This window comes from Akebia trifoliata, chromosome 3 (genome assembly GCF_017979445.1).
Source record: "Akebia trifoliata isolate Shusen 1 chromosome 3, ASM1797944v1, whole genome shotgun sequence".
Taxonomy (NCBI): domain Eukaryota; kingdom Viridiplantae; phylum Streptophyta; class Magnoliopsida; order Ranunculales; family Lardizabalaceae; genus Akebia; species Akebia trifoliata.
This window is the reverse complement of record NC_141377.1, coordinates 9601475-9620514: the sequence shown is the minus strand read 5'-3', so window position 1 is coordinate 9620514 and position 19040 is coordinate 9601475. Positions and strand designations below refer to the sequence as shown.

At 34.2% G+C, this 19040-nt stretch overlaps 2 long non-coding RNA genes across 2 annotated transcripts; one reads left to right on the top strand and one right to left on the bottom strand.

The window, feature by feature from the left end:
- Positions 1-3509: 3509 nt before the first annotated feature.
- LOC147405930 (uncharacterized) lies at positions 3510-7541 on the bottom strand. Its single transcript, XR_015176201.1, has 3 exons — positions 7315-7541; positions 5649-5710; positions 3510-3844 (listed from the first exon to the last, which is right to left on the bottom strand). It is a non-coding gene; the product is annotated as an uncharacterized LOC147405930 (long non-coding RNA).
- A 1231-nt stretch (positions 7542-8772) lies between these two features.
- On the top strand, positions 8773-16697 carry LOC147405929 (uncharacterized). The gene is made up of 4 exons (XR_015176202.1): positions 8773-8969; positions 15809-15868; positions 15959-16109; positions 16332-16697. It is a non-coding gene; the product is annotated as an uncharacterized LOC147405929 (long non-coding RNA).
- The last annotated feature ends 2343 nt before the right edge of the window (positions 16698-19040 follow it).

Here is a 19040-nt window from a genome sequence, read left to right as displayed (position 1 = left end):
ATTTTATTTTATTCAAATTTTGAAATAATAACTTCAGTTTTCAATGATATTTTGAAAAAAACAATTAAAATTTCACAATTTATTCGTCGAAAAAAAGGGAATGTGGACTTTCAATCAAGGGAGTAAAAGGCTATTGACTACATTGACTATCTGTCAAAGAAGCTACAACCACAAGATTGCACCATCAGATCTTTACATGACTGTCCTATTATCGGCTGATGTAAGGTAAGTATTGGACTCAATCTAATAAGGAAAATGCTGAAATGACAAAAGCGATTCTCACATGTCTGGCGTGGGATGTGCACATAACCATAGATGTGTTTCCTTGCGATATACTAGTAAAAAGCCATCTACAGTTACCTGTGCATGTCCACGTCAGAATTGTGAGAATCACAGTAAATCCTGTGTCACCCCAGCATGACTCATCTAATAACCAATAGATTGATGTAAGGGGATCCTTTGATTTTAGGGTGTGACCAACATAGTAAGAAGGTTTGGATTTGGTAATTATTTGTTAGAAGGTTCAATGGTTAATTTGGATAAATTTAAGAAAATTTCATAAAAAAATCAAGAAAGATTCAAAGAATGTACAAGTTTCTTACCAAAATCAATTATCTTCTGCCTCTATTAATAATAATAAAAAAGGCCATCTTGTTCTTGAAATTTGAATGTTTAAGAAAATAAAATTTTGAGAGTAAAAAGTAAAATAATAAAATATATATATATATATATATATTATATATATATATATATAGGGGACGGTTCAGCAACCCTAAAGTTTGCCAAGTTTGGTGCCAAACATTTTTTAAAATATGGGTTAGAAGCTTTGGAATGAGCTGATTTTTAGTGAGGATGATCTCTATGAAGAGGAGATCATCCTCACCAAAAATCAGTCTATTCCAAAACTTCTAATCCCATCAAAAGTGATTTACAAAAGTTGGACGATCCACGATTCTTCAACTTGTAAACTAGGGTTAGAAGTTTCAAAATGAGCTGATTTTTTGTGAGGATGATCTCTTCACCGTAGAGATCATCCTCACAAAAAATCAGCCTATTCCAAAACTTCTAACCCCATCAAAAGTGATTTACAAAAAATGTTTGGCACCAAACTTGGCAAACTTTAGGGCTGCTGAACTGCTCCCATATATATATATAGGGGCGGTTCAGGGGGCATATGTAAAAATATATGAAAAAACAATGGTTTTTCAAAACATGGGTTAGAGATTTTGGATTGAGCTGATTTTTTGCAAGGATGGTCACTATGATGAGAAGATCATCCTCACAAAAAATCAACTCAATCAGAAATTTTTAAATCCATCAAAAGTAATTTACAAATTATTAACAAAAATTAATAAAAAAATCGACGGTCCACATTCTAAATCACTTTTAATGGGAGTTAGAAGTATCAGATTGGACTTTTTTTTTCTTTTCCGGATGATCTTCCCATCATAGAGATCATCCTCACAAAAAATCAGCTCAATTCGAAATTTCTAACCCATATTTAAAAAAAAAATTAATGTTACATTGTTTTTACATATGTTTTCTCATCTGTCCCTTGAACCTGACCCATATATATATATATATATATATATATAGATATATATATATATATATATATATATATATAAAAGTATTTTTAACGTGTTTGTTTTGCAAAAAAAATTAGCATTAAATGTTGAATTTTGTACCAAAAAAAAAAAATCAGTACTAAATTATCACTTAATGCTAAGTGGAGAATGCGCTAAGGAGTTTTACATATAATTTTTTTTGGACAACTTTATCCTTATGAACATATATAACAGGCCAAAATACCACGTAACAAAATATTAAAAAAATGTAACAAAACATCAACTCTCACCCGTTTGCTCCTTTATCTCAAGATTTATACCCCCATAAATAATGTATTTTGAGGATAGGTTTTACCCTTTTATCTTTTTTCTTTCTAACTATAGTGCTAACTTTATTCTAATTCTTATTCCATCTTTTTTCAATATTACCCTTTCAACTTTATTGTCTTTCCTCTTCTCCTTCTTTTTTAATAATACTTTTTTCCATTTTATTATTTTCTTGTTTTACTTTCTTAATCTCAAATATTTTTAATAATATCCTCCAACTTTATTTATTTTTTTCTTTATTACCCCCTTAACCGAAACTCTAGTCTATATAATAAATAAAATACAAAGGTGGACACCACCCCTTTTTTTCTCACATATAAAGAGAGGTTAAGATTTAATCTCATTAAGTGTCTCGAGAATAAATTTTAATTTTATTAGCTTTCTTCTTCTACTGCTTTTCAAAATTACCTCTCCAATTTTATTGACTTTCCTAACTACCCCTTTTTCAACCGTACCCCTCCAATTTTATTGTCTTCTCTCTTCTACCACCTTAGGCACGAGTATCCTCTTGTCTATCTGATAAAACACATTAGTGGACTCCAATCCCTTTCTCTCTCTTAAAGAGGGATTGGGATTTAATGTCATTATAAATTTTGAGGACAATTTTTAATTTTATTTTCTTTCCTCTTTTATTACTTTTCAAAAATATCCTTTCAACTTTATTGTCTTTTCCCTTCTCACTTTTGTTCATTAATACACCTCTAGATTCATTACACTTACCCTCCTACCCTCTTAATCTCAAAGAGGATGCTCATTTCGGTAGGCACAAGCAAACTCTAGTACTATCGATAAATCATTGATTAATTCGTCGATTTAATTAGCAAGTCACCTATATAGGGGGTTTTATGGAGAACTTTGTTGCTATGGCCAAATCAAAACTAGCTGGTAAATATAAGAAACCTACTGTCTATAATAAGTCTTCAAACTTTAAGATATTTTTAAATTTAAAGCTTTTCTTGCACTTCTTTGCTAAGATAAAAAAATGAATAATTAAAATCATATCATTTGAACTCCCTTTACTAGATTATACAAATAATTTGATATATCTAGGAAGTATCATCAGCATTATGGTATTGTTCCAAAATTTTGGGTAAGCTAAATAAATCTTATTTATCCATTGCATTTTATCTAAAGTACTGTCTTTTCCCAATGTTATTGTGTTAACATTAATATATATTTTCAATAGCACCACCCTTATTCTCCCTTGTGTTCTTCTCATTCTTTCTAAACCTTGTACCATCTTGTCAATCATCAAGTCCACTGTTACGTCTTAAAAATTCTAGAAAATGAGGTTTGAGATTCTCCATCAATTGATGGATTTGAGATTGGCATATTCCCTGAATTGCATTTTCTTGTTGATCAATGTGTCTCACGGGCCATACTTTATAAGTGATTTCTACCCATAGATATGGAGCATTCTTCTATCATAGGTTGAGAATTTGATCTGTCAATTCAATCTGGGCTGTTTTCCGCAGTTCATTTCTCCACCGCTCTCCATACTCCTCGCTTTTGGGACACAAAGGGAGTGAACCCTTTTAAAAAGGTAAGCCATGCTCCCTATGTTTTCCCTCTCTTGTGCGGCTTATCATCCAGCTCCCATGCAAGTGCAATCTATTTGACACATAATAATTGTTCATTGTCTATTTCAGCTCATCCACATCACAAAGACTCCAAAGAAATACAAACAATAGGATATACAGTTATTACATCATTGTTTCATAATTATCACCACAATGAGAACCAATAATGTCACAACATGACACATATACCCTAGACCTGCCTTTGGTAGAACTGTAGTTTCAACATGAATTGGGGGCATCTGTTAAGAGCACAAGTTGGTGGGGGTACAAAGGCACGAACTCTCATCGCGAACAACTTCCTTTAACATTAACTGGGTTTTATCCGTTGATGTGTATGTATAGAAGGCCTCCTGTGCTTCATCACAGAAGCTACAAAACAAGTACACGCAATAAGATATAAAGCTATTACTACATCATCGTTCCATAATTATCACCACGATGAGAACCAAGAATATCACAACATGACACATAAACCCCACACCTACCTTTGTTAGAACTTTAGTTTCAACATGAATTGGGGGCATGTTGACCTATTGCTAATTTCTTTTTCTATTGACTATGTGGTTAGGGATTGATCCTGATCTAATAAGGATTAAGCATTACAAATTTGCTAAGAATAATGCTGAAGTGACCTCAAGATTGGACCTCACATCGCACACCCTGATGTGAAAGTGTATGGGAACCATAGATGCTTTCCTCGAGATACGAGTGCATAAGCATCTATGGTTCCTACCCACTTTCACATCAAGAGCTCCTATCTTGAGGTCACTCCAGCATGACTCATTAGCTAATGATTTGATGCAAGGCCATCACGCTAATAATTCCAGGAAAATGAATCCATACAATCCATTTGTATTCATAAATTATGCAAAATCTATAGCATGTGTGTATACATGTTAGTAACTATGTAAAAGAGTCCATGACACTTTTGACAATAATCTAGTAGTCTAAGGCCTCAAGTTCTACTATAAAACTACTAGGTTGAGATCCCCTTAAAATGAATCTAAGTTATTGGAGGGGAACAAATCGAGGGCTATTATCAATAAGCTAGATGACATATTTCCCTCATGTAAGAGTTTATAATGAAAATGATTTGCGTGTAGCCTTAGAATTATATGATATGAATGATTCACAAATTGATGCACTGTAAAGATCTATTAAAATAGGTGGATGCAGTTAGAAGAATTCAGTCAGCCCTATCTAGTACCTTCCTGAAAATGAAAAAAATGAATACTATTGGTACATTGCTCAGGTACTTCTAAAAAAGAAATGCTAGACACTAACACTGTGGTTTCGATTAACATTGCTGTGAAAAGTCAAGAAGTATTCAATGAAGGCGAACTACAACCCTAGTTATCAATTTGAAACCCCTATAAATGAGTGTGAGAAATAACCAAAAGAATGTGGATGGAAATAATAAAACAAGGTATGCACTCACGAAAAAAGTTCCACACATTGGCACTTTTTTGGCACCTGTCTTTACGCAGATCGTAAATGTATGACTCGTAATTGATGACTCTCAACGAAGGAAGAATCACGACACCAAAAATGCTAAACATGACCATGTGTTGAACGTATTGTAAATTGATAACTTCTTCACTTGAGCCCTGAATCAAGGACTTGGTTGTAAAAACAGAGAGCTGCTATTGGCACCCCAACTTTTACTTATTACATTCCATTTTCTTAAATTATTTCACCCCCCAATTATAGATCAAAACCCACCATTAAATCATTACAAAGGTTTGGCTCAAATTATTATCTCAACATTAGAAAACATTATAATACTACTTGAAACAATTCCAAAAGCTGTTTACGATTATGATTAGGCTCATAAAATCTTAAAACATAAAATAAAAATCTAATAAAAAAATGAAATAGTTTTTCTATTGACACCCCAACTTTTACTTATTCTCAATCATATTTTTTTTAAATTGGGGTGTATAAATACAAGTTGGGGTGCCAATAGCAGCTCACTAGAAAAAGGTTATAATCCCTACCACTCGGGACCTAGAGAGAACTTGTACAATACTTTATTATCATCTATCTTTTGAAAAGTGATTAAGATCCTGCAATGAAAATGTGGTAAACGAAGAATTATTGTCAAACAAGAAATAGATATTGAGCTTCTAATTTTTATTTATTTTATGTAATAAGATGAAACAGTAGGCCCTACCTCTTCATAGGAACACAAACTTGGCCATGTATGCAACATTGCCTTCCAAAATGAGTATCAATCTACAAGAAAATATTAGAACAATTAAGAAGGAAATTATTGTATATGCGACACTTAAAACATAAAAAAAATGTGAAATGAAAATGGCAACTCCGAACAAAAAAGGAAATGTAGTATGCATACCCAACAAGAAAAGATAGTGCAACAAAACTAGAAAATTCTTCAGGACCCATAATTTTAAATTTGGACCATTTGCATTCGGTCAAGATTTAAACATTAGAGAAAAGTCGAAGAAAATCATGGTTGTAAAAGTGAGGATGGATGAAATCTCCTTCATCATATATGTTGATAACACAACTGTTTGCGACACAAGACATACCATCTAACCAGCCTCTTAATCATTTGTTTGGACAAAAGAGGCATTGGATCAACTTCGTAAAGTGAACTATACATAAAAAGTAGGGGTGCACATGGTTCGGATTTTGGCAAAATTGGAACCGAACCAAACATGATCGGTTCTACAACTTTGGAACCGAACCAATCCAATTACCCTATAGAACCGATCCAATCCAATCCAATCTTGGTTCGGATTGGTTCGGATCGGTTCTCGGTTCTCATACTTAATATTTTCAATAGTAATAAAAATCATTAAAAAATAATGAACTAATCTAATAGTAATAAAAATCATGAATCAATCCAAAATACTTATTATTTTTAACACATTAAAAATAAAAATCATGAAAACAATTAGAAAATAAAAATTTTATTTCAGCAAACTAATCTATTTTCCATATCTCAGCAGTCTAAAATTTCATTCAAATTGCATGTAGGGATAGGCATTCTTGTCATCTGTTTAAGGTGACGTTAGGTGATTAGTAAAAACCACACTATTCTTTTCGTTTTCTTGTATTTAAGCAAAAACAAACAAACAAACACAATGATGATGAGCCATTGTTTCCACCTGAAAATTTGCCCTATCCTTTTATTCAATTCATTGGATTTAAGAGAATTGTATAACTTGAATTGTAAATTGTGCTGAAATTTTAAGATTCACATAGAAACTTTAGAATTTGTATCTGAAGGGGCTCATGTGAAAGATTCAAATCTTTTCTTAAGATTCAATTTGAATCATAGGATTTGAATTTTGAACAGAAGGATTTCAGCAACACTGTCTGTATGTGTAATTTGTTTTCATTTTTGGAAATATACGGTGTCAGTTTCCATAGTTTTCCTATGGAGTTTTATATATCCAATATGTTTTCAGAACTCCAAAGAGTCAATGTTTTAACATTCCAAGAAATTACTGTGTCCTTTTTTTTAAATTGTGTTTCTTGTAAAGATTTAGTGGACATGATCTCTAAATGACGATGATTTGTTATAGGCTACGAAGCAAAGCTCCGATGAAGCTTTATTTTGTCATAGTTACACTGATAGAGCATCATTTACCTTTCGACATCTTTTTCCACGAATAAACTATTTTTTTTTTTTACTTCTGTTTGTCTATTTTTAAATTTTTCCTTGACTGTGTTTGTTCGAATATATCAGAAATTTATGTTCTTGAATTTCACACAGAGAATCCGAGCGAAGGATAGAACCTTCGAAACGAGTGAGAATAACGGCAATAAGAGAGAGAGAGAGAGAGAGAGAGAGAGAGAGAGAGAGTTACCTCTGTGTTTTCCGACGAGGTGAGGTAACGGAGGGAGACGACCGAGAACGGCGGCGAGGTTTCACGAGCGAAAGAGAGAGATCTCTGTGTTTTCCGACGAGGTGAGCGAAGGAGACAGCGGCGATGTTTCGAGAGAGTCCTCTATGTTTTCCGACGAGGTGGAGCGAGGGAGACGACCGGCGAAGACGGCGGCTAGGGTTCTCGATTTATAGACCTCCCCCAAATTCGATGCGAAGGAGAAGAGAGAAATTAAGAAAATAATTTTTTTTTTTTTTAAATCATTATATATATTATATATAATTATATATATATATATATATTACGGTTCGGATTTCGGATTGGTTCGGTTGTTATATTCTTAATCCGGAACCGAACCGAATTAACCGGATTTTTTTTTTCAAACCGTACCCGAACCGTGGGTGTATTTAATCCGAACCAATCCAATCCAAAAGCTTCGGATTGGTTCGGTTCTCGGATTTATCCAATCCAATGTGCACCCCTAATAAAAAGTGTTGCAAGCTTGAATCTGATGTAATTACAGACTCTACAGTTGATGTTTCCCAAGGTCCGGATGAGAGATGCAGTAATAACCCATCTCAATTGTTACTTTTGGAATTGAATATCTCACAAAGGGTAGGAAGAAGGATGACAAGGGAAAATAAAGTGTGCTTTATGCCAACGACTCGGACAAGACAAGAATTTGTCCTTCAAATCCATATAGAAAAATGATTGGATCCACTACCCAAGGTACATAACTTCTATTCGTAAGAACTAAGCTTAAACCATTTATATCATATTTCATATAACATAAAGTCTTATTGCCTCTTTTTTTTTTCAAAGAAATACTATAGAGAATGAGGAAGTGCAAGAATTAGAGTAAGACATAGAGAGTGATCATGAGGCCTTGCCTTTGCTTTATGCATGTTTTTTGTATCTTCGCGTCTTGCATTGTTACTATGAACATTCCATGATTTGCTTTAGTATTTAGAAGTGCTATTTAGGTTCTAAGGATCAATCCGACTGTACTATATAGTGTGGAATATTTTGCTTCAGTGTGCTGATTTTTATGTTGTTGACATTGCAGGGACAAGTCTCACAATGAAAAGTTACAGATTATGCAAAATTGTAATGAGATCCATAGATCTAAAGGTAAGATTGTACTTCTAAACTTCGTGTTTCATGGGTACACGTAGAAGTCAATTCACATTGTTATTGATTGCAAAGACTTGTCTGCTTGCTCTCTAGTTGTACATCATACTTGCAGATTGTCACCAAAGGTTCAAAACAGTTCTTGAAAAATATTTTAATAAACTAAAGGTTGAAAACCATTCCAAAACCCTAACATTTAAGACGGCTTCCAACCGTTTTAATTCCTTAGCGGCAGCTCAATAAAAAACGGTCCTGAAGCCATTTCAAGATTACTTAGGAATGGTTCAAAACCATTCCTAATAGCCTTTTTTGGTGTAGTTATCTTTAGTAGTTCATTTTGATTATTTCACTTGCACACCATTTTAATTGAATCTTCAAAGATGTTTCTATTTCGTAGCTAATAAGAGGATCCTGTGTCTTGTTCCTTTGTTTTTTTTCCAGGATTTTGTACTCAACCTAAAGCAAGATATGTATGGTTTAGGTATGATCCTTTCCTGAGTTCAGAGGTACGATCTTTTTAGTAAATCCAACTCCTGCTATAATTTCTGCACCTGAATTAGTGTTCATGTACATGTTTTTATAGTTCTGTAACTTGATTTGTCCAAAATCAAGTTTAGTAGTAGAGTTAGTATTCAAAATACCTCCCTCACTAATTATTAATGCTGCAATGGATGAAAATATGAAAACAGGAGTTAGATATATCATGTCTCACAAATAATTCAATCCACAATCATCAGTATGCAGAGTTAAAAAGATGTTAGAAACAATGAACTTAATATGTATTCGACAACAGTGTACTAGCATACCTTCATTTGTTTTACATAGGGGACGAGAATAGTTATCTAACTAGCGTTGGACCTCTTCAAATAGCAAAACCATATAACCAAGATTACATGTTCTTCTGCCAGTTTTTGTGATTACAAAACAATGAACCTTTTTTTTGTTGAGAATTCTGCAGTTTTTGCGATGGGATGATCAGTATGATCTGTACCCTTAAATGACGCTGATTTTCCATTATAAGGAGAGAGACAAGGCAATGAGTGTCCGATGTGAGACTAAACTCAACAATCCTATAAATGTTATATTTATGCTAGTTCAAAATCCAAATTATAGTATTCATTTTTATGAGAATGTGAATAAAAAACAAGAGATGTTTTTGTCTTGAAATATGGATGAATGAAAGTTTGACTCATAAAGAGCCGCTTTACTAAGCCTCCCAAAATATATTTGATTTATTTATTCCTTGTTAATATGCGGAAGAATAGGAAATTAATTTCAAGGAGAATCAAGATAAGGTTACTTTCCCTTCTTATTTTTCTTTTAACTTTCACAATTGATGGGCAAAATTAAAGAAAAACAAATAACAAATAGCATTTAAATACATTTTTATTGAACAATTAAAATTGCCTTTCAAGAACTATAATTGCCTCAAAAGGTCTAATATGCATACATAAATAGGAATAAGAGCCAAGAAAATGTTCAAAAAATTGTAGATTTTCTCCACAAGATGTAAAACAGATATTGAGCTTCTACAAAAGCATTTCACAATTAATTTACCCAAGAATAAGGGTCTATTTGTTATGGCTTTTTGAGCTGAAAAGGCCAGAAAAACACGTTTGTTGGTAACGGCTTCTCCTTCAACAACTTTTGTGGGAAGTCCAAAACTGCATTTTTGAGAAGCCTTGTTGGGGCTGCTTTCGCACAAGAGTCCTAATAGAAGTCAACACTGAAAAGCGTATGCTCATTCTTCTTGACTCATCGATTAAACAACAAAATCAATTCGACCTCTCTCTACTACTTTCCTCGTCAGCTTCTGTAACAAACAAGATTCTCCTAGAAGTAGCTTCCCATACTCTAAGCTTTTACTTCTCCTGGACATAGAATCCTAAAGTAAAAGTTGGAATTTGTAACAAACAGATACTAAGCTTTCAATTTTCAATCCATTGGAATGATTTCATCTTTATTTATTTTAAATTATAATATATATTAAGTAAAATTTAAAATAAAGAAAAGAAGAATATTCAATTGGTTTTGAATCTTTAGCACGATCCTTCAATTCGGAACTGAGCAACTATTCAATTGTACACATGTATATAAGAGGAAGGATTTGAAAGGTAAATCGGACAAAGAGCTTTATAACCTTTTTATTGCAAGGTACTCTCAATTTTAATATCCACTTTTCCTTATTTAAAATGGGGCAAAAAACTTTTGAGATGAGCTCCCCCTCACCATTTAAACCCCATGTTTCGAAAGTAAAGGAGGGTTCCCTCTTGAAAACGAAATACCCTTTCCTAGATGCTTTGGGTAGAAGGAGAAAAATCTCAGTTATTCCTGCAGAAATGCAAAGATAGATACATATTTTAGTACAACCCATTGGATTTTCTCCACATATTGATAGCATGATTGGGATATAGCTGAAAGTTATCATTGGCCAAATGCTAACTGCCAATGGGTGTCATGTTTCTTTAGGGTTGTCAAAGGTCCAGATTTGGGTAGTTTTACGAGGTCTATTTAGATACCAGGTTGGGCCATGCTAAGCCCAATTAGGATGGCTGTTAGATATAGTTTGTTTGTTTGTTTTTTTTTTTTTTTTTTAAAATTATCGGTAATCCTGTTTTTAATGAGTTTAGTAACTTGGTGCTATTGGGATTTGAACCCAAATCTTTTGTATCATCACCCAAAGATTTTACCAACTAAGCTAGTTGGCACGTGCAACTTTTTTTTTAAAGAGGGAGAGGGTGCAACACAAGGACTTACCAAGATGTCCCCCATCCTAGTACTATTCTCGGCCAAGCATGCGTAACTGTGAAGTTCTGATGGGATCTAGTGCATTAGTCTTGTTAGATATAGTTATCTGGCACATTCACATACTAAGATAGATTTCATGCTTTATACCATTTGTTTGTTTTTCAGAATCTCAGTGTTGTCTAATAGCTTCTTAGCTCGATCCAGCTCCTATTCCTCTCAATCTGCTCAGAGAGCATAGAGTCTGACCCATATCCCATATCATCTTCTCCATCTACGACTGATCTGTACAAACATCAGTGTTACGAATCCCCTCCTATGGAACATATATGAAATCAGGTATTTTCATTCCATATTGTGTCGAAAGAAAGAACAGTTAATATTCAAGCCAAGGCAGGAGCATAAGAGGACATTCTACAAGCCCCCCAACAACCATTAAATCTAAGACCAAAATTGATCTATGACCAGATGAACATAACCATGCCATTAATAGAATAAAGAAATACTTGAAGCAAGCGAGTGAGCTTGAAATTCCCATAAAATTTTGGAAAATATAAAAATTCATAATATAGAAGTTAACTAAAAACAATTTAAAGCGCAAAATGATCCTATTAGAGATAATAATGGATGGATTGAAGTATAATTTTTACCAAAACCTGAAAGGGGAATGTTGCCTTTTAGTCACAAGGGCAGATAACAAGTGCCAAAAGAGAATTTGCTAATATTATGTGTTTCCTTTTGGCGCTTTCCTTGAGCATCCGTCTTGGCAGCTCTCTCTCTCTCCCAGAAGGCAGAAGCATAAAACATATATATGTATTAAAATAGAGAATTTTAGTTGTTCTAAGAGTATTTTGTTTTCTTGGCTTCTCGCCGTTTATGTTACATACTTGCATGCATGCATTATTAAATTACATGTGGTTTATCTTTCTTAATATTCTTCTACAATGTGTTGGCATATAGGAACTTCTTTATATTGCCTGATCCGACATAACACATTTGCGTTGTTACATAAGTTGAGTGTAACTGTAGTTATATAGGTCCAAATAAGAACGAACCACCTTGATCGGCTGCTGTGCTTATTTGCATTAGTTGCACTAACAACCCTAGCATTGTTACCCTTCCTAAACCTTAGTCATGTTGCTACCTCTTTGCAGTTATTCCTGGGTTTTACTGACCAAAGTATTCTCTAATCTCTACAGACTACTGTAAGTCATCTTATTTCTACTGAATTTGATTAGCAGTTGAAAGATTCACTGATCCAAATCCCAGTTTTTTAAAAACCATGCTTGGAGTCCTAATAGGAACTTAACGCCATTTAAGATTTGTGTACTTTGGGAAAGTGCTTCCCCAATGTTTCTCTCAAACAAATTATCTTCATTGTCTCATCCCTTGCACGCGTACAACACATACAGGCTAATCAGAGGCAGAGTAACCTTATTATCTATCAATGGCTACCTTAGATGTCCGCTAAGAAGAAAATGTCATTTTCAGAGGACTGAGTCCGCAAAAGACACTTGTAGTCCCTTCAATGAGCCTTCTGAATATATTATTATCTTAAACACATGCCCACTAAGGTAGGATTCCGATTTCATATCTAATCGCACTGTTAAAGGTGAATTAAGATTTAGTATTATTGTAATTCCCTAATTCACACAAGAAAAGCAACACAATGGTTTTCTGCAACCAAAAGATGTTCCATGCATTGGCATGCGTCTTACACATATCATAAACTTATGACTTGTAGTTGGTGACTCATCAACAAGATAAGAACCGTGGCAACAAAACAATATCTACACTGCCACATGTCTTACGCATGTCGTAAATCTATGACTCAATTGCGTGAGGTTTGAATCAGGGACATGATCATAACCATAGGCTGAAGTCCCTACGTTACAAGAGATTTGGATCCGTTGTAACATGTACATGGATTTAGATTAGGGAATATGAGGTTGAATCCTCTTCCAATCTTCCCATTATGAGTTGGTTTTGTGAAGTCCACTCTCACAATGAGTTACTCTATGTTTGATCTTGGTCAATTCAATCTTTAATTCTAATGATCAAATACAAAACATAGATTAAAATTAGACTAAGTGCATCCAATTAAATAACAAAACTTGTGTTGTGCTACGTGCGGCAATAATGATGAATAATACGAAAGAGAAACTAGAAAGAAATAAAAATAAACACATAGATTTAACGTGGTTTGGCGATGTGCCTACATCTACAAAAACGAGAAACTGAATTTTCACTATATGTCAAATTAGGGTTACATCATAAGAATTTATAATAAACCCTAGTCGTACAATAGGTATTAGAAAATTCCAATAATACCCCTGTACCATACCGCGGGAGTGTTGCCCCTGGACCCCCAACCTACAAAATTCGTCCTTGGCAAACATATGTTTTTAGCAGATACCGTATAGATGTGTTCCACTCAATATGAGCCACATACATCAACACACATCAAGGTAAATACACACCAAAGATGGTAAAAGATGTGGTAATAGTTGTGAAAAAGATAAATAGGAGTACTTTAACTATTAAATGTGGATGTTAGGCGACAATGTGAATTATACATGATGTATACACTATGCGATGGAAAGTGACGGTCTTCAAAGAAAATCATAATCACAAGGTAGTTACACTAGGGATGAAAATGAGTATGAGGTCAAATAGAAACATGCCAAAAGCAGCTAAATATTTAGTTAAAGCATTTCAATGAGAAAATCTGTCAGTTAGTAAAGTTTCAGCAATCCTTGGTGGTGATATGATTGATTTCGATAATAAAGATTGTTACAATCATTTGAGAAATGTTAGACACAAGCAATTAGAAGGGGGAGATGCACAGTTAGTGCTCATGTACTTTAAACAGAAACAGCTTGAAAACCCATAATTTTTTTATGTAATACAGTGTGATGACGATGGGAGGGCAACTAATTTTGTTTGGATTGATGCTAGGTCACGAATGGTATATCAATCTTTTGGGGATGCGGTGACATTCGATACAACTTATCGTACAAACAAGTATGATATGTCATTCACCCATTTTATTGGAATGAACCACCACTGGCAGTCTATACAATTTGGGGGTGCACTTCTACAAGATGAAATTGAGGTGACCTTCGTATGGTTGTTTAAGACCTGGCTAGAAGTAATGGGAGGACGACATCCAAATCAATAATCATCGATCAAGATTTGACAATGAGGAATGCGATTGTCAAAATTTTTCCAAACACGCGTCATCGTCTTTGTATATGGCACATCGAGAAGAAATTCGCCGAGAAGTTACCACATGTGTACTTTAAGAATTTTGAATTCAAGAATAAAATGCAAAAGTGTATTTGGTCGACATATACTGAAGAGGATTTCAAAAAGGGATGGAAGGCTGATTGAGGAAAATGGTTTGGAACAAAATGAATGGCTACAGCAGTTGTTTCAAATACGAGAGTCGTGAGTACCTGTTTATAATTGTAATATTTTTTTTACCGATATAAATACAATGGGGTGTAGTGAAAATACTAATTTTTTTTATGGGTTTGTTACTTCGAGATCAAATCTTAAGGAATTTATTATTAAGCATGAACAAGATTTGAAGAAGAATATAAGTGATGAGAGAAAAGAAGATTTTCATTCAGAGCACAAATTTCGATGCGTCAAAGATAACGAATTACTTCTGAAGCATGCGGCAAACGTGTACACTAGAAATTTGTTTGAAAAATTCAATAATGAATGGGTGAACGTGATAAATTATAAAATTGAAGAAGAACGAGTAATAGATGGTGGAAATTGATTGTATGAAAATTAAGTTTGGTGCGCCCGAGGAGTTTGTGGTTGAGTTTAATTTGGAAACATACAAGGGTATGTGCCAATGCAAGAAATTTGAATTTATGAGAATATTTTGTCGACATTTTCTAAAGGTTTTTCTTCGTTATGACATTAATTTTATACCATCTCATTTTATTTTGGGAAGATGAACGAAAAAAGCTAATCCTACTTTCAGAGTGAAGGATTCACTTACAATGGGTGATGAGAAAGAACAATCTGAGCTGATGAGACTTGAATATCTGTGTCAATATAATACCAAATTAGCATGTATGGCCGCTTCTTCAATTGAGAGATTCAAATTATTACGGGATAACTACGATGAAATGTGTAAAAAAACTTAGTGAAATTCAACCTTATGTAATGTCAAATCCTACAATTGATTCAGGTGGAAAGTCTGCAAATAACGAAACTCAATTGTCCCAAGTGTTACTCTTGGATCCCAATATCTCTCATACGAAGGTTAGGAAGAAAGATGAAAAGGGACAAGAAAAGATTCTCAATCCTGGTAGATTGAAGAGCAGTATTGAATTGGCCCAACAGAAGAAAAAAAGGAAATGTGCATTATGTTTAAAGTTTGGCCATGACAAACGAATTTGTCTTGAAAATCCTAATAAAAAAAAGATTGGATCTATCCAAGGTAAGTAATTTCATGTTTATAAGATAAATTTATTCCTTAAGACATTGATATTGTATGAATTATAATTTCAGTGGGATGTTAAATGTCAATCACTTATGTTGAGTTGAACATCACATGCTTGCTTTTTCCTTTTTTCAGGTGATGTAGGGAAACATCATGCATGGACGGATGAATTACAACAACCAACTGAATAAGAAGGTTCTATTAATTTAAACCATTTATTGAACCCATTAGTATCTTAAAGCCTATTTGAATTATAATTTAATCACTCCTAATTGTATATTTTAGGGGGTTAGGATATGGAAGAGAAAGCTGCAAGATATGGGCGTGGTGGTGGTGCTACTAACATTATCAGTCCCAAACAAGAAATCCTGGTTAAGGCTTATGTAGTACGGCATCACAACCTTATTGATTTTATTGTGCTTAAGGAGGATGATGGGTAAGGGACTGACTGGATTCAGCTTAAAAGAACTTGAGCATCTTGTTTTTCTGATTAAATTTGAGTTATGTCACTTGTTTTTCTGGTTTAGTGAATTGTGAGATTTTATCACACGAATGTGAACTTTTATACTGATATAGTATTTGCCACATTTCATACATTTTTACTGCTTGATCCTTGAGTAATCTTCTCATCTACGCACTTTATCCCACTGTGTTGCAGCAACTAGATATTACATTTAGGCAGGACCCAACAAATTATTGGCCACGGATAAACAAATACCCTACAAAAGATAGGGATCAAAGCTTGTACGATGTTGGCCACTGGAGAAAGCTTGTACCTGCACTTCGTTTCTCTCCTCAATTTTGAAGGCATGTTTTTAGGAAAATGTAGGGAAACTACTTGGCGAGAAGAACCAAGTGTCTCACTACTCTTAATCGTGGTTTATTTGTATATTAAATTGAGAAGAATTTTGATAGAGATGTTGAAGAGCTTTTTGTTATTTCACTTGATTTCCATTGGATGGTAACCTTCTTTAGTTGGTACTTGTGTCCAAATGATCCTCACATTTTGTGTTGTCTATTACTTGGCCAGATATAAACTATTCACTGAATGATATGTTGCAATCTTGTGATTTTTTCCATTTTATAGCACTTCTTTCCTTGAGAATTTGTTGGGTTGCATTAAGAGATGTTACGTTAAGAGTTTGTTGGGTTGCAGGATTCGAAAGGGCACTCTGCTATTACATGGTTCAGTCATTCATCAGTATCGGTTTCTCACTACTCTTAAACTTGTTTGGCTTTTACATGGTTGTAACATTTTATTGAGCTTATTCACCTTTTCTTACATAGAGGAAGGCCATATGATCTGTCTCTTTTTTCTACTGCACCAGGGGTCTTCTTTCACTTAATGCACTTCTAAGCTTAGCTTTTGCCATTTTCTTCCTTTCAGCTTGTAGTTCTTGTTGTTTTTGGGTCTGTTTTCGGATTTCAAACATATTTTTCCTTACAAGTTACACATTTATATAAATTTTGGGAAAAACTCGGGTAACAAGGAGTATGCATGCCTACATTGAATTTTTTCCCAGTTGAATAGGCCATAACTTTGGTGACAGATTATTGTTGTTAAAGAGAATTGATGATTATCTTAGTAATGCATTCATATAGGAATTTTCTGTTTGATTAGCTATATTATTAGCCCTCATGACTTGTGGTATTTAATATCAAAATATTTTGACTTTATAAATCTCGGTTTATTGTGTAACAGACAATGATTAGCTAATGTGGTGATGTTAATTGCCTTGATCCCAAGGCTCTTGGAAATCATGATTTGCAGTTACTTTTAAATGCTGATACCGGTTCCTTGCTTGGTATCTTTGTCCTCAGCATGTTTGAATTGTCTTGTAATTATACTGGTTACTCTAGTCATGAAATTTCTGAAACCATGGCATATTGGCTAGGACATTCTGAGATGAAAAGAACTTTGAACCTTGCACATTTATCTTGGCTACATGATTTCTAAGGTTTTCATAGTATATATTATTAATGCTAGTAAAGAGTAAAACTACTGATACAAATGAACACTCCATAGAATGGTTTATTTTATTTTATTATTATTATAAGTAAACACACCGTAGAAGGTTCAAAGTGCATTTTTCTTTCTTTAAAAGTCATGCTCATTTAATTAATCTAAAGAGACTGATATATTGATGATAAGCAGATGCCTTGGTGGAGCCTTTGACGTTGAGTCTGGAGAATTTGCTGGGGCAACTTGCTGGGAAGTAGGCAATTGTAGTGAATGTTTATGATGTTACCAACTCTTCTAATCCTTCGATAATGTATGGACCGCAATATCCAGATGGTGACATGTCCCTCTTGCATGTCAGCATGTTTGATTTTGGAGATCCAAATGCTCCATCATCCCTTGGATTGCTCATTGATTGAAAATCCACAATGTTCCAATGGTTATAACCATCTGATCAATGGAGGACTGTTATGCCCCCTGTCCAGAAATTTATATGAAGGTTCTTGTCCGAATGGTTATGATCTTTCCAGTGGCATGAAGGTTTTTATGCCGTGATGTGCATATTTTTCAAAGAGATAGTTAGTGTTCCTTCAAATTGTACACATGAACTTTGGCTGGTAGTAATTGAATGTTTGGTGGAACATTTGGACCGTTTACCATCCATGCCTCACCTAATGAATCTCCAAGACCAAACATGGACAGTTGGTCCAGGAAACCAGGGTCTTTTGCATAAATCATACATTGGATATGAAAATAGCAATATACATTCAAACATCATAACACGAATGATGCACAAAAATTGCTGAATCAGTAAAAATCTTGCAAACCCACAACAATTTAATTATGGATGAGAATTCCTTCCATTAAGTGGCAATGCAGCCCAAAAGCGTGCACAATTATGTAAAAACCGTGTCTGAGCAGTACATGATTAGCGACAAAGAAGCCCAAAATGCATCCAAAAATGCCAAAGGCGACCAAATTGTAGCCTGCCAAAAGGTCAACAAAATTAAAATTGTTTCTATCGATAATGAAGATCACACACAGCATAGGATCAAAAAATATCATGCCTTCTTTGGTAAAACACATGTTTTGGCGAACAGGAAAGCCAACGAGGGAACTGTACTAATTCTACAACAAGGGTACAAGCACACTCCACATTCCAAACTCCCTCAAAATTACTCAATAAAACCGAGATTGCAACAACTGAGCTGTTATCACCACCAATCCTCCACACATCCACATAAAGACCAGACCGAGAACCCAGAAAAGCATAGAAAGCAAATTGTCCAGAACCCATCACCAATAATGGCATTCAAAGAGTATAAGACTAAATTCGAGACACATGTCAAGTAAGCAAAAGACAGCTCGAAACAAAACATTGTATTGGGTAACTGACAAAACATAAAA